Source organism: Panthera tigris, chromosome B2 (genome assembly GCF_018350195.1).
Source record: "Panthera tigris isolate Pti1 chromosome B2, P.tigris_Pti1_mat1.1, whole genome shotgun sequence".
NCBI lineage: Eukaryota > Metazoa > Chordata > Mammalia > Carnivora > Felidae > Panthera > Panthera tigris.
Genome location: NC_056664.1, coordinates 50,818,540 through 50,835,531, shown reverse-complemented (window position 1 = coordinate 50,835,531; position 16,992 = coordinate 50,818,540). Strand labels below are relative to the sequence as shown.

The 16,992-nt window shown below is 39.6% G+C and overlaps 1 protein-coding gene across 1 annotated transcript in view; it reads left to right on the top strand.

Annotated features, from left to right (window-relative positions):
• The window catches only part of KLHL31 (kelch like family member 31), a 196,247-nt gene that overhangs the window by 178,684 nt on the left and 571 nt on the right, over positions 1–16,992 (top strand). The gene's annotated exons all lie outside the window — the stretch shown is intronic.

Below are 16,992 nucleotides of genomic sequence, written 5' to 3'. Positions count from 1 at the left end.
AAAGGCACAACATAGAAACTTTTTTCTGGGCAAAGAAAAGAGAAAACAACTTGGTTTACATTTTCTTATCAAGAGAAGACCAACAGTCCAAGAAACTTTGTCTTTTTAACAAAGAGAAAGCAGAATTTCAATCTTATGCTAGTGCTCACCTTTTAATGTTTATTTTTGAGAAAGAGAATGCGCAAGAGAGTGCACACACATGTGTAAGAGCAGGAGGTGGGGGGAGATGTGGGAGGAGCAAAGAGAGAGAGAGAGAGAGAGAGAGAGAGAGAGAGAGAGAGAGACTGAGGATCCAAAGTGGGCTCTGCACTGAGCCCGACGTGGGGCCCGAACTCACAAACCAAACCATGAGATCATGACCTGAGCCAAAGTCAGATGCTTAACCAACTGAACCACCCCAGGTGCCCCACCAGTGTACTTTTAAAATTCATTCATTTTCACCTTAGGTAATCCTGACCACACATAGAATTCCTTTCCAAAGATTCCACTTCATAAACCCTCTACAACTTTCCTTTACATTCAGATTTTGTCCCAAGCCATTTCTCTCCAATCAGTCTCATTTAGGCCAAAATTACCTTCTTTTACCTTCAACAAAAATGTATTTCCATTCCTTATACCTTCCTTACACATCTCCTACTTTCCTACATACAGAGTTGCTTCCCTTATTTCAGTCTTCATTACATTTAGCAGAATTTTGCATTCTTAGAAATCTTAGTCTCCAGTGAAAACTAAGTAGTAATCAGTTAACTGTTACACCAGAATTCTTTAGACGGCAAATTCATGAATCAGTCAAGCACAAAGCATGTTTTCTAACAGACCCAAATATCCTTAGTTTCTCTGCAATAAGAAGTCAAAAGCAAATAAACCTTATGTTTAGTAATCAATGCTTTAGTATTATCCTATTTGGAAAAAACCTGGATTCCAATGAATTCAGCCCAATTTATTATCCAAGCAAAACTTTAAAGTTTCAGGTTACCAAAGACTTTGAGAGTGATCTTAACAATTAACCATGAAAAGGTTTGAGACAGACAAAATTAACCATCATTTTTAAGTCACCTTTTTGGTAACAAATTGCAACAGAGATAACGTGAGCTTAATAAACCTTGGTAAAATAAAAGTTTCACATTTAATGCTGACAACTCTAAAGACATGTCTATTTTACTTAAACCAACAAACTTAAATTAGCTTAAATACAGAATTCTCTTCTACCTGGATCTGCTTAAAAAAGTCGATCAATTTGTACTCCATTGTCAATTTTTACCTGGGGCACCTCTGGGGAAACCTGAAGTGGGTGGTCCTAGGGGGGTGGTGTTCACTCCTTGACCTCAACGGTAGGAGAAGGAGCCAATGGTGCCAGAGGTACCCAGGTTGGTATAGGAACTAGTTATACAGGCTGCACCCAAGGTGGTGCAGAAACAGGAGAGGCGGTGGGGGGCAGGCAGAAGAGGTGAGGGGCCACCAGAAGGCAGAGAAAGAGGGTTCCTGGTTCTAAACTTCATCAGCTCAGACAGATGAGCAGATGCCATGGCTTTTTTCCACCAAAGTGGAAATATGCAGTCCATGTTGGGCCAGGGAAGACAGAGAATTTCCCTGAAACAAAGGGAGTTTCAGTAGATGTTTGGAAATATTCCTTAAAGTCTCTGTCCTAAGATAGACTAGCCACAATTGGCTACAATTACAGCCATTAACCTGGGAAATGAATGAGGGAGAAGGCCCAACATCTGTTAGGAGGAGGAATAGTGAGAGAGTCAGTATCCCCTTTGTTAGGGATGGCCTATTTTTCCCTCAAGCAATTGGTTTCTCTTAGGAGGAGGCCTATTTAGATAATTATCATCCAATATATCAGGAGGGAGTTTACTGGCCTGGTTAGTGACCAAACACATTCTGGAAGAGGCCCTTAGGTCCGGGTTCTGATTTAGAGCCCTGAAGGCCTGGACCTAAGGTCCCTCTGAACATTTGCCCTGTTTTCTGCAAAAGAGATCTAACTAATAGATACTACTGAGGCCATGCAGTGTTATAGAAGACCAGTCCTTTTCTAAATTTTGTAATCCAAGTTTTTTCCAGTGGGTTAAAAGGCATTCCAAGGATGAGTCCTTAAGAACTAAAGAGAGAGGGTCCATTACCAAAAATCCCCCCTAACTCCCAGATGGTATCACACACAGGGTATGTCAGAGGTTCTGCATATCAAAAGCAACCAGAGATGTCCCTCCAATGAAAATCACTATTGATCACCATCTTGCCATAAAGGCCCTGTAGGAAGGATGCTAGCCTCCCCCTCCCTTCCCCTTCCTTCCCTATTGTATCCTAGGCTATGGATGGGTGCCTGGTAAATGGACTGAAATACTGTGCCATACCACGTCCAAGCCTTGCTGTGAAGGTTGTGCTGTTTTTAACCCATGGAAAACACTAGAAAAGCTTTACAAGGGGAAATTCCCCAATTCTGTAGCTTAAGTAGTTATTAACGGACATTGAGATAAAACAGTAAAGATAGAAGTCCATCATAGTCTAAATGACATTCCAACACATATAGTTTTTATAGCTAACATCTCTAGGAAATGGTCCCTGGTTGGGCTTTAATTCAATCGGGTTCTGGCCACTCCCAATGGAAGTCTGTTGGCCAGAAGCTGCTAGACCAGGGATGTGGAAGGCATCATATTAGACCAATGAAGAAGAAACCTCACATAGGAGTCTTAAGATTAGCAATTGTCCTGGTTATTTAGGTGGCTGTCCTATGCCCAAGACAGACAACTTTGTGCAAGGACAGGAATAAAAAGAGGGCATCAAATTTCTGGGTCTTTTTTCCATTCTGGCCATGGTACTAACTTCCAGCCAAAAGGCAGGCTTTCCCCTCCCTGTAGAGTAGCCACAAGCTAGAGGATTGCAGCCCGAGCAATCGACATGAAAGTGTTCCAATAAGACTGGGGCACCTGGGTGGCTCAGTTAGTTAAATGTCTGACTCTTGATTTCAGATCTTGGGTCAAGATCTCACAGTTCATGAGTTCAAGTCCTCCACTGGGCTCTGTGCTGATACTGTGGAGCCTGCTTGGGATTCTCTTTCCCTCCCTTACTCTCTGCCCTTGTCCCATGCACTCTCAAAATAAATAAACATTGACAAAAGAAAAGAAAAGAAAAGACAAGAAAAGAAAAAGGAAAGAAAATATTGTTCCAATAAGACCATACTCCCTGAAAAGTCCCTGAAATGAAATGAAAGTAAAGGAAGAGAAGAGAAAATACTCATCAAGTTTGTACCGAGGCTCAGAGTCCAGATGAGAAGTCTTAACCCCATGTTAGGATGCCAAATGATGTGGATTGAAGTGTTGGGGTTCAGAACCAACAGCCAAGGAAGAATTCTTGAGACATTTTTGGTGCAAAGAGATGGTTTTGTTAAAGCACAGGGACAGGATCCATCGGCAGAAAGAGTTGCACCGAGGTTGTGATGAGTGACTGATTATATACCCTCAGATTGGGAGGGGATTAGAGACAGCATAAGTCACTAAAGAATTTTAGAAACATGGTTTCCAGGGCCTTGAGGGGGCTAGCTATTGTTAGGAAAAGGTCATTTATAACTGTCTAGTAAAACCTTAGTCAAGAGACTCTTCAGATGTATATCAGGGGGCCATATGCTTGGAGGATGATTGCTGACATATATCTTTGGGGGTAGAGATAAAGGAAGTTTCCAAAGGAATTTTATATGTTAAAGTAGACTTACATGATCTTGAAGGTTGGGATAATGTTAACCTAAGATTCCCTTTTGCCCTTAGCAAAGGGTCATCATCAAGGCAGCTGAGCTTCCAAAGGAATGTCACTCTGCCTGTCCCAAGGACTTGTCAATGCACTGTAGGCAGAAAGGAAATTCAGTTTTTCATTTGCCTTTGTTTCCCACATCAGTACAGCCTTCTAATAGACTGGGAGGGATGACCTACAGAGTGTGGTCTCTGGATGGAGCCTGAATAGTGATTTCAGGCTTTCATACGACATGCAGAACAGGAGAGAGGCCAAAGAATGTGCCACTAATGGACTCACTGCCTACCTCATTGCCTGTCCCCCTTAAAGGGAAACTACTAGCCTTTTCCATTTGCATTCCAAAGATGTCATGGTTTCAGAACAAGAGTACTTCCACTCTTGGGCTTCTAATGAAGAACCACCCATCCATATAGGATCCAGTAAAAATTACTTGCTATTTCTGTCATGTGGACAGGGCTGACTTGGAGTCACCCTATTCACATATTCATTTGATCATTTTGAGGGGAATTTGGGAGATGAGGAACCAACAAGCTTTGCAAAAAAACAGATTCAGTTTCTGTTTCTCAATCTCCCATTATCTAGCATTTGCCATGACGTTTGTGCGACTTTGTTTTAGCCCTGACCTTTTTCACACTCTCTGACATCTTTTACACACGGATATCTATTCCTCATATACTTACTCATTTAGCGAATGTTTATTGAGTGTCTGTTTCATGTCTGGTGCTATTCTGGGTGCTAGAAATAGATACAACCATGGACAACACAGACAAAAATATCCCTGTCCTCATGGACTTTACATTCTTACAAATATTTTTGAATTCTTTCACGTTTCAGCTCTCCCATTCTCCTTCCTCCAAGCTTGCCCAACTGCCATTTTTCCCTTTAGAAAATGACTCCTTTCTTTCTCAATCATATGCTCCTTTGGCCAAATTCATCCACTTCACAGCTCCACTGTCACCTCTAACCAGTCGAACTTCTCTGCTGGGATCCTGGACAACCTCTACAGTTCCCAAGAACTGCTTCCCGGGAAGAAGGGAGTGTGTTATGCTTTTCACCATCCCATATGGTGGTTTCAAATCGAAAACTCTAAACTCATGTTTTATATAATAAACAGGGATACATACATTTGTGTTTGCTCAAATAGTGTCCAGCTTACACTGCAAGTTTGATAAACAAAACTATTCACTTGGATTCAACATGTACTAAAAACCTAAAATGAACAAAACATTCTATTTGGTGGACATACAGGCAAAAGGACTGGTTTAGCTTAAAGAAAAGGCAAAGGAGTAGAAAGCAGTAAAGATTCAATAAATAATTTTGCACTGCTTTGAAACAACGCCAAAGTATGACCACAGAACATTGCACTGAAGGTTCTGGAAGTTACCCAGGCAGAAGGTTAACGAGCATAGGTTAACAAGCATAGGTTAAGAAGATGGTTTTGGAGATGATGGAAGGGAACCCAATTTGAGAACTGGTGTGCATAAAACAAGCGATGGGGTTTATGAAGCCCAGGATGTGAGGGATAAAGGACTAACTGAAGTCAAAACTTGGAAGATATGAGGGGGGGCCTGGGTGGCTCAGTCCGTTGAGCGTCTGAATTCAGCTCAGGTAAATGATATCATAGTTTGTGGGTTCAAGCCCCACATTGGGCTCTGTGCTGACAACTCAGAGCCTGGAGCCTACTTCTGATTCTATGTCTCCTCTCTCTCCCTCTCTCTCTTTCTCCCAAAAATAAATAAACATTAAAAAAAAAAAAAACTTAGGAGATATGTTCCTTAGGAGGAACATCCATACCTTTGCCAGAAAAATGTGATTATGATTGAGGATTTTGGAATCGACTTTTGCTTTTTGCTTGATTATTGTTTGTTTGATTGTTTTAAGTAAATTATAAAAGATTATTCTTGGTAAGTAAAGTAGAACACCTAAACCATTCCTACATCTAACTAGGATCCAGGGAATATTTTTAAACCGGAAAATCATTATTCTAAAAGAAAAAGGTCTTATGAAAGGGCTTATATGTGTTTTTATTTGGATAGTAAAACATTTGATGTAGCTCAACTATGCAGCATATTTTCAAAATTAGAGGTACTTCTTAATATACTAAATTTCTGATATTTTTTTCATCTTCACTCAATCATTTTATAATTCCCCAAACTACAACTTATCTTGACCATTTTTTTAAAGTTTTTATTTGCTTACTTTGAGAAAGAGAGAGAGAGAGAGTGAGCTGGGGAGGGGCAGAGAGAGAGAGGGAGGGGGGAGAGAGAGAGAGTCCCAAGCAGGCTCCACACTGTCAGTGGAGAGCCTGATCCAGGACTGCAACTCACAAACCGTGAGATCATGACCTAAGTCGAAATCTAGAGTCGGACACTTAACTGACTGAGCCACCCAGGCGTCCATCAACCGTTTTTGTAAGTTTACAATCGATCATTGCTAACATGTCAGCCTCACAGATTTCGCAAGTCAGTTTATCTACTTATCTTCAAATTCGCCTCTGAGCTCAGGAGAGTACCACGCCCCATCCTCCAAGAACACCTTACCTTTATTCTGTAGTACTTTACTATTGTGAAAGCACTTTCACACACATTAAGTGATTTATTTCATCCTCACAACGACCCTGTGAGGAAAGGAAAAGAGACACTCCAATCCCCATTTTACAGGTAAGGAAATCGGGGCTCAGAAAAACTAAGCAAACGGTCTCAAGTCACAAGGCTATTAAGTCAAAAAATCCTTACTCTGAATTTTCTGATTTCTGGTCTTCTGCTGTTTTCACTGTCCCACTGTATCTGCTATCTTTCTGTGCACCCAATATCTGTACCTGGGCCAGAGTATGCCTGTCTCTATCAAATAATTATCAGCTGTGCCTTACCCATTCCCTTCAGGCTACTCTCATTTCCCATCATCGCCAGCCAAACTATCCAGACCTTATGCACACATAAAAAGTAGGAAAACAAAACACCATGAGCCAGTGACACAGAGATACTAAAAAATAGTCCAAAGTGTGTTCGTAGATAAATAAGTCAACATGTCTCCTTGCAACATCCCTGAACTTCCTCCCAACCGAGAATGATAGCTCTGGAGAGAACTGAATTTCAAGATCACTGTGCATTGTTTTATGCCTGATGAAAAGATGGGAAGCAATCTCCCTTTCCACACATCCCTTACTGAAGGAATGAAATAAATAGAAGGGACCCGCCCGCATGGGTCCCTGCCTCCCTATCCTGTGTTCCCTCTGCCCATAAAAATGTCCAAGGGTATGGGGTGCCTGGGTGGTTCAGTCAATAGACTGAGCATCTGACTCTTGATTTCAGCTCAGGTCATGATTTCATGGTTAGTGAGTTCAAGCCCTGTGTCTGGCTCTGTGCTGACAGCACGGAGCTTGCTTGGGATTCTCTCTCTTCCTCTCTCTCTGCCCCTCCCCTGCTTGTACTTGCTTGTTCTCTCTCTCTCTCTCTCTCTCAAAATAAATAAATAAACTTAAAAAAATAAAATAAAATAATTTTTTAAATGTCCAAGGGTATAAATATTTGTAATATTCTTAATACATATCGCAGAATCATGTTGTGAATCATGCTTTGATAGAAAGCTGATTCCTTGTATAAGGCCCATAACCTTTTTAAAAGGCATCTGAAACTTTTTCACTGTAAAACCTAAATATCTGAGAAAAACATAATAATAATGTTACCTATCTCTAGCTTAAGGATAAAATGTCAGGGGTAAAACTTTGAGGTATCTGGGTAAGGCAATTTAGGATGCCTAGGGCCATATATTACCCATTTCAGGTTTCTGTGTAGAAAGCCCCAAAGAGAGTCTCCTTTTATAATAGGTTACTTTTTCCTAAAAAAAAGAGAATCTGAGGGGTGCCTGGGTGGCTCAGTCAGTTAAGCATCTGACTCTTGATTTTGGTTCAGGTCATGATCTTATGGTTTGTGGGATGGAGCCTTACATCGGGCTCTGTGCTGACAGTGCAGAACCTGCTTGGGTTTCTCTCTCTCTGCCCCTTCCCTGCTCTCTCTCTCTCTCTGTCAAAATAAATAAATATTAAAAAAAAAAAAAAGAATTTAAGTTCATTGAAATAGGCTTCTGAATTTCATTATTTCACATACTAGGTACACAAGTTCATCAATTTCATTGCATATAAGATTTTAAATAATGTAAGATTTTATTTGCCGCTTTATCAGCAACATGTGCCCAGTTGTGTACCCACGTGCAGGGCCTTCCTTTAAAAAGAGGGAATTAAATCCTATTCTGGATAAGCTTCTTATGATTATGATGTTAGGTGGTTGACTATGGGCTGGAATGATGGAAGACAGTAATTCACAGATGGTGAGCTCTTCATGATGGCAAAGGCCCAAAGCATAACAGTGACATTGGATGGGAAGATAGGGTCAAGGAAAAGCTCATGGAAAATGAGGAGACCAAAGACTGAAGATGCCAGAGTGCCAGATGGTCATCCACGTGGATGCAGACGTCTCCTAGGGTGATGGCAGGGCGTAGGGTTGAAGCAAAGGCTGAGAGCCAGGTGCCCAAACTTTAGTGAATGAATAGAGAGACAAGGAGGTTGGTGGACAGCAATGTAAGAGGCAGATGGCATAGCCAGATAGCATTAACCTCAAAGGCACAAGAAATTTACATAAGGGTTGAGGAGTAAATGTCTGGAAGCTGCAGTGAAATGGGAAAAAGACTGCAAACTGGTGTCCAGATTCCAACACCCAGGGAATGTGGGAAAGCTAGCAGCCTGCATTTGAAAGGGCTGCAGGGAAGTACTGTCTTCAGAAACAAGTCAGTCTACAGGTAGGCAAGGAGACCAAGGGAAACAATGGTAGAAAGCCTGAGAGCATAGATGAAATTGTTAGTGAAGAACACTAGAGGAAACAACAGGAAAATGAGAGAGATGGAGGAGAGGAGAGAAGAGAAAGGGGAGATTGAACCAGAAGAGAGAATTCACAGCTGAACTAGTAAGAGTAAGGGAGAAGGTCAATAATGACTTGGGTTTTGCTGGTGACCAGAACCAATGAGCAAAACAATTTAAATGAAAATACCTTTATAAAACCTTAAGGTTAAAGGCTTGAATGGAAGTAGAACAGCAGCTATATGAGTTCCTCTGGATGCTGGTTGGAGAATGAGTATGTGGCAGTGCTTCTCAATGCTAAGGGTGCCTTAGAATCTCCCGAAGAACTTTTATAAAACATAGATGTCCAGGCCCCACTCCCAACCAATTAAATCAAAATCCCTGAGAGTAGACCTCAACACTGGTATTTTTTGGCAGTAGTATTCCTTTTCTTGTTGTTTGTTAAGATTTTATTTTTAGGTAATCTCTACACCCAATGAGGGGCTCAAACTCTCAACCCCAAGACCAAGAGTCACCTGCTCTACCGACTGAGCCAGCCACGGCCCCTGGCAACAGTGTTCTTTTAAATATCTCCAGCTACATTACAGCCAGGATTGAGCTAATAGATGGCAGTGGTTCTTGAAGTTGGTCCTGGACTATAGGTGTCACTGTAACCTAGGAACTTGTTAAAAATGCAAGTTCTCAGGCATCACCCTAGACTTACTGAATCAGAATTCTGGGGTGGGGTCCAGCAATCCATGTTTTAACAAGCTGTCTGGGTGATTCTGATGCATGCTGAAGTTTAAGAGGCACTGGTATATGGGATGGGGTGGGGGTGGGGCTCTCCTGCTACACAGAGGCAGTTATAGCTATGTGTATAAGTATGGTCGGCAGTTACGTTCTCATCAGCATTTTATGAGACTTCTTACTGCCAAGATCTTTTTATATATAATTCTGGGGCAGTTTGATAGTCCAAAAACAAAAACAAAAACAAAACAAAAAATTGTTTGTCTGACTTAAAACTGAGCATTTTTCATGTTTATCATTAACATAAATTTTTCATGCTGCTATTCAAACTAATTTCTTTTCTTTTCATCTAAAATAAAAATAGACCATTTTTTACTATTGAGTGGAAGGCCAAACACACTGAAAAGTTGCAAGGAGGTAAAAAATTCTCCATCTAGCCTGCTTTATGAAGAATCATAGCATAAAGATAGTGTCTTAATTGCTAACTTTCAACCCAAGAATATGAACATATACAATGACATCTGTTCATAGTCTCAATTTTTATGGAAAAAAAAAAAGGAAGGGAACAACTCTCAAAAAAAAAATTGAGGGAAAGAAAACTAAGAAGAGGAAATTCCTCAAATTAAACAAGTTTAAATATTGGCAGTGGGTGCAGTAAAACACACATAGAAATGTGGTATACGTTTCCTGAAAATGTTAGTTGTTAAACGGAAGGGATCGTGTTTCAGTATTTTCTTAAATAAAACTTAGCATATCCAGGGTGGTCCATAAGTTTTAAATAATAACAATTTGCTCTCCAATCTGGTCTCACTTAGCTTCCTTTTTCACTGTAACATCTTGAATTTCTCCCAGGGCTTAGTTTGCAATTCACTCAAATAAATAAATAAATAAATAAATAAATAAATAAATAAATAAAATGAAACAGCAGCTTCTTCAAGTTTGGGCTCAACTGACAAATCACTTACACAGAAAAAAATGTCTTTTCATTTCAACATACAAACTGTCAATTCAAACCTCATTACTGCTTACCTATACTAGTAATTGTTTGCTTCCTCCTTTTTTTTCACTTTGCTACCAGATTAATTTTCTTTTTTGTGTAAGTTTATTTATTTATTTTGAGAGAGAGAGAGAGAGAGTGTGTATGGGGGGGGGGGGAGGGGCAGAGAGAAGGAGAGAATCCCAAGTAGGCTCCTCACTGCCAGTGCGAAGCCGATGTGGGGTTCAAACCCACGAACTGTGAGATCATGACCTGAGCTGCAACCAAGAGCTGGATACTTAACCAATTGAGCCACCGGCATCCCAAGATTAATTTCCTTATAGCAAAATTCAAAATCTCTCAGGAACCTATCCCCCAGTGACAACCCATGAAATACAGACAAGATGTTTACCAGGCGCAGGCCACAGGGAATTAGCTCTGGGGAAACGACAGAAGAGACAGGAATGTATTGATCTTAAAAACTAAGAAATCCCTGGGGAGACTAAAGTCCATCATAAACCTTGGGTGAAGACGCACGCAGAGGTGGAGTATCAGGTAAAGAGAGCCCGGCCACATTCTGCTCTGCCTTTCTCTGATCCTTTGGATCCCTGCCTATCTCAGGACCGCCTTGAGTCAGAAGGCAGCAACAATAGCCCTCGTAAGGGTAAGGGGTGCGGGAGAGGCTGACCAGTGCCCTGAGCGCTCACTCACTCCTCACACATCCTCAGCAAGCCTGCCTAAGGGATAGTAGATCACATGTGAGATCATTGTCTTCTCCCTTTTAATACTTTAGAGGAGGATTCTGGCCAGAGGAATGCTTGTTGAAGGAGAACAGATGAGTGGTTAATCACAGTTCTGGTGTCCAGGGCTTTGTGCCTTGGGGCTCATCTTCTAACCACTCAAAATCACAAAAGAGCCTAAACTAAGGCCTGAGCCTTGGTAATACAGCTCACAGCCTGAAATACCTGAGGTTAGAACCACTACAGAGCGAAAAACCACAAACTGAACAACGTATATCGTATCAAGCAGAAAAACTGGAACAAGCAGAGTAAGAATGTAAAATAAGCACAACCAAAGTTAAGAAAAAGATATTGGTAATAAAGGGGCACCTAGGCGCCTCAGTCTGTTAAGCATCCAACTTCGGCTTATGTCCTGATCTTGTAGTTCATAGGTTTGAGCCCCACATCATGTTCTGCACTGACAGCCCAGAGCCTGGAGGCTGCTTCAGATTTCAGATTCTCTGTCTCCCTCTCTCTGCCTCTGCCTGCTTGCATTCTCTCTCAAAATAAATAAATAAACATTAAAAAAAAAAAGATATTGGTAATATGAAGCAAGAAAAAGTCACAAAGAGATCCAAGTGAAAAGTACATATATATATATATATATATATATATATATATATATCTTGAAAGAAAGAACAGTAGATGGAATAAATAGCAAGCTGAACATAGCCACAGAATAAATTGTAAAATTGCAAGAGCAGACTGAGGTAATCTCCCAGAAGGCAGACAAAAAATGGGATAAGAGATAATTATAGAAATAAATATAGAGATAAAAGTAGACAAGCTGACATATGGAAAATAGGAATCCAAAAGGAGAAAAAAATAAAGGGAGGGAAAAATGTTAAAGGAAATAATAAAAATAAATATCCCTGAATTAAAGGGAGAAGAAAGAACTCAAATGCAAAGAATTGAGTGCCCAATAAGAAAAAGTAAGAACTCAGATACGGTCTTGGAAAATTTAAGCTCATGAAAGAGAAAGAGAAAATTCTGAAAACTTCCAGACAAAAAGAGCATATCTCCTACAAAGTTACAAAAATCAGACAGGCATCAGATTTTTTAACAGCAACACTGGATCCAAATATTTAAGGGTTTTCCAGATATCACTCTGTTACTGATTTCAAATTTAATTCCACTGTGGCCTGAAAACGCACTTTGTATGACTTGAATCCTTTTAAATTTATGGAGACTTGTCTTATGGCTCCAAATATGGTCTATCTTGAGCAGACACTTCACCAAAGAATATATATGGATGGCAAATAAGCACATGAAAAAGACGCTCAACACAATTAGTTATTAGGGAAATGCAAATTAAAACCATAATGAAATACCTCCAAACACTAACCATACCAAGTGTTGCCAAGAATTTAGAGGAACTAGAACTCCCCTATGCTTCTGATTGGGTTGTGAAGTGGTTCAACAACTTTGAGAACTAGCTTGGCTGTTTCTTAAGAAGTTAAACATAAACCTACCATCTAACCAGCCATTCCACTCCAACACATTGTCCAAGGAAAAAGAAAGTTTACGTTCATTCAAAGACTTGTACCTGAGGGGCACCTGGGTGGCTCAGTCGGTGAAGCATTGGACTCTTGACTTTGGTTCAGGTCATGATCTTGTGGTTTGTGAGTTCCAGTCCCACATCAGGCTCTGCTGTGACAGCCAGGAGCTTGCTTGGGATTCTCTGCCTCCTCTTTCTCTGCCCCTTCCTCACTGATGTGCACGCACACCCATGCCCACTCTCACTCTCTCTAAAAAACAAATAAACTTAAAAAGCATTGCTCTTTATAAATAACAACAACAAAGACTTGTACTTGAACGTTCCTAGCAAATTTACTGGCAATAGCCCAAACTGGAAACAATCTAAATGTCCATTAACAGGTAAATGGATAAGTAAATTGCGGCACATTCATATAATGGAATACTAGTCAGCAATACAAAGGAATGAACTATTGATACATACAATAACATGAACAAGCTACAAACTAATAATGATAAACAAGACAAAATAAAAGAGTACATACTGTTTGACCCATTTATATAAAATTCTAGAAAGTGTAACTTATCTGTAGTGATAAGAAGCAGATCAGTGGTTGCCTAGAGATGGGGAAGAAAGGCAGGGAAGGGTGTGAGAGCATGATTACAAAAGAGCAAAAGAAAACTTTTGGAGGTGATAAATATGTTCATTATCTTCATTATAGTGGTGATTTCACAACTGTATGCATATACTAAAACTTATCAAAATGTACACTTTAAATATGTATAGTTTGTCATATGCCAGTGATACAGTGAGAAAGTTGTTAACTGAAAAAGTTGTCAAAAAAATTTTTTTGTCTGAAATAGATGAAATGCAGGTCCCCATTTTTTATTCAAAAAATAAACAGAAAAATTTAAAAATACAAATATATATATATATATATATATATAGTTTGTTTAATAATGTAGAACTCAAACTCTAGATACTAACAACACAGTGGTGGAGAGAAGCCAGAAGGATAGGAAATGATGTGTATCAGTTGGAGTCCAGGCAAGAGGCAGAAACACACAGCTATTGTTGACAGAGAGGATTTAACATAATTAAGGAATAGCTAGCCAGGTTTTAAAGAACCGAAAAATTTAAAAGGGAAACATTACCAGCACACCAGCCCTCCTTTCTTCCAGTAGAAGCAGTCTGTTCCAGTGGCAACAGTTGATTCCAGTTTGCCATGTTCTGACATTCATGCAGCAGAAGAACTGTGGTAAGTTGGGTACTAAAATTGAATGGTATTTCATTTTGTATATAATCCAGATGGGTGAAGTCAAGACTTGCTTTTTGACATCAGTATGTATCTCACACTGTATTTTGCCAGTTCTAAGATGCCATTAGTTGTAAGTTGCGTCATCGATTTAAATAAGTTTTCTTTTTTTCTTGGAAAAATACTTTTTTAACCCTACCTATAACATCGATCATATACAATGTGTAATAGGTCAACTTATAAGATATCAGAAAGCTTATTGTATATAAGTTCGGCTTAAACACACCTTTCATGAATAATTGAGACAAAAGCTTATGTAGTTCCCTATTAGGGTTATCAGAAATTACTAACTGCCCTATCTCACTTCTGTGACCTCGCCTGCTTACTAAACAGATAACTTAGGATGCAAAACGCTCCCCCACCCCCTCTACCAAGATCTGGGCTAGGCAAGACCAACATGTAAAAAGTCACGTACTCACTGCCCTACAGCATCTCAGGTGTCTAACTATGATTGGTCATTTTAAACCCTCTTAGGACAAAGACCTTTAAATTGATAGGTTCCCACCAAAACTAACGTCTTTATGTCACAATATAATTGGCTACCATGAAATGTTGTAAATTGTAATTGGTTAACTAAATAATGACGTATTCTGACTTGCTAAAATCCATATAAGCTCACTGCTACCTTTGTTCAGGGCCCTTCTCTGCACTTTTCTCCTTAAGATCAGGAGATCAGGTTTGGCCTGGCCGTGAATAAAATCTTGCCTCGCTTCTGTTCAGCGTCTGGTGGTTTTTTCAACAGCACCCTGTTTCAAATGATTATAAAATAAATCTTGAACTCAGAAATCATAAATTATAAAAAATAAGAATCAGAACTGAGGAAATTTGTTATTTATACTATTTAACAAACTTTCCTGTTACTCAGCAAGTAAATGCTTTTAATGCTTTGATGATGGTGAGATTCTTTACAAACATTACTTTTACATTTTGAAATAAACATGTATGGTTTTGCACAAAGTCGTTGCGTAGAGGTAAGGATGGATTGTAAAAGATTTTGATTAATAGTCTTTCCCACTAACTAAGATAACTTTTTTTTTTTAACGTAAGCTATTTAAGCAGTAACTTTCAATAGAAAACAAGGCGAATAATTTATATCCCAAAAAGGGGGAAAATACATATTTTATTATATACTTTCTAAAAGCTTTCAAAGTGTTTTATTTGGTCACCATTAAAGGTTGCTAAAATTTCATCACTTTATTCTCTATGAAAATGTAGGTGTATCCTAAATAAGTATTTAAGTAACATTACACTGGGCACAAATCACTATGTGCTTACCTAAGACTTAAAAATGAGAGGTAGCCCACAAATTGTAGAATGTTAATATTAAAACAGACCTATTAAATGGAGAGAAAAGAATTTCTGTTACGTGTATAGAAAGGAGTAAACTTTGATTACTTGGGGGATATGAGGAAAAAAGAAATCCCTTCACAACACAATAGTTATTTTATCTGTAAAAATGGTGATTATCATGGTTTACTCCAGGAGATACAAAGACAATAATAGTTTGTGAAAATGTATAATTACGTCATAGTAGAAATACTTGCCGCCAGCTGCAATTTACTTTTAAAAGTTGTAGACTGTACCTGGATGGCTCAGTTGGTTAAGTGTCCGACTTCAGCCTAGGTCATGACCTTGCTGATCCGGAGTTCCGGAGTTGAAGCCTCGAATCAGGCTCTGTGCTGACAGCTCAGAGCCTGGAGCCTACTTCAGGTTCTGTGTCTCCCTCTTTCTCTCTCTGCCCCGCCCGCACTTGTGCTCTCTCTCAAAAATAAATAAACATTTAAAATAAATAAATAAAAATAAATAAATAAAAGCTGTAGGAAAAGTTTGTGTGTGTAATAAAAGTAAAAGTATTCCCTACTATTACCTGTAACTTTCATCAGAGGTTAATAATTTTATTACTCTGAAATCCTCAACAATACAAGTATTTCAGTATTCAGTTGATAAACATGTTGTTTTAAATGTCACTTTCCCAGAGAGGCCTTTCCTGAAACAGCCACCCCCTGTCCCATCTAAACTATGTCCTCCTCCCCTTATTCTCTGTCATGACACTCTTTTACTGTCATAAAGCATACTAATTTTAAATTATGCATTAATTCATATGGCTCCTTATTTAACACCAGTCTCTTCCTACCCAGCATGGCTGTAAACTGTGAAGGAACTACCATGCCTTTTGCTCACCTTTTTGTTCAAGCACCTAGCACCATACCTGGCACCTAGTAGGCACTTAATAAATATTCATTAGATCTATTCATATTTCCTCAGTACCCTTACTTTACTACTTTACCTGCCTCTTTTTAGTGAACCCCCACCCTTCCCAGCTCCTCTGTTAATCCCCACAAAGTAGTCCCTGACTACCGGAACTAGACCATCACTGAGAAGCAGGAAACTGATGCAGAAACTGAAGCAACCAGATGGATGCCATCACCACAAGAAATGAGGAGGAAATGCCCACACTCTCCAGAAATGCTACAGAAAATGGGGAAGGGCTGGGGAAAGAAAGGTCCCTGACCTCAGTGTCCTCAGAACCAACAGCTGACTTTGCAGGAGGTCCCTGGGCCTGGGACCTCTGTTCTCCTACAGAATTGGGGAAGAGCAGGTGGCAGAGGGATGCCTAGAGAACTGAAAGGGAGAAGCAAGGTGGTGAACACCTGGATTTGAATTTAGATTCTGCCATTTACTAGCTATGTCACTTTACAAGTAGGCTTAAATCCTCAAATTTTTCAACTGGAGATACTGTCGCCCACCTCATATTGTTACAATTAAATGTTACAATTAAGGACACTTAAGAGTGTGCACATAGTGACCGACCCACACTATGGCCTCCGTCAGTGGAATGCAGCCTCCATAACTATCTGATCCCGGCCTTGAGTTGGATGAATCAGCTGCCTTGATCTTTTCCTGTTTTGTAGAATGAATCATCTACCCAATTTCTTCCCAAACAATAAGGTATCATATCTTAAATATGTAAAGCTATAGTGTGTTGTTTTTTTTTAATTTTATTTTACCATAGGCCATTGAAGAGACATTGTTCTGTTCCTACCATACCCTCATACACTCAGCTTGAATATTGGACACTCTGCACTCTTTTCTCACAAGATAAAAGATGTCCATCTTACTGTC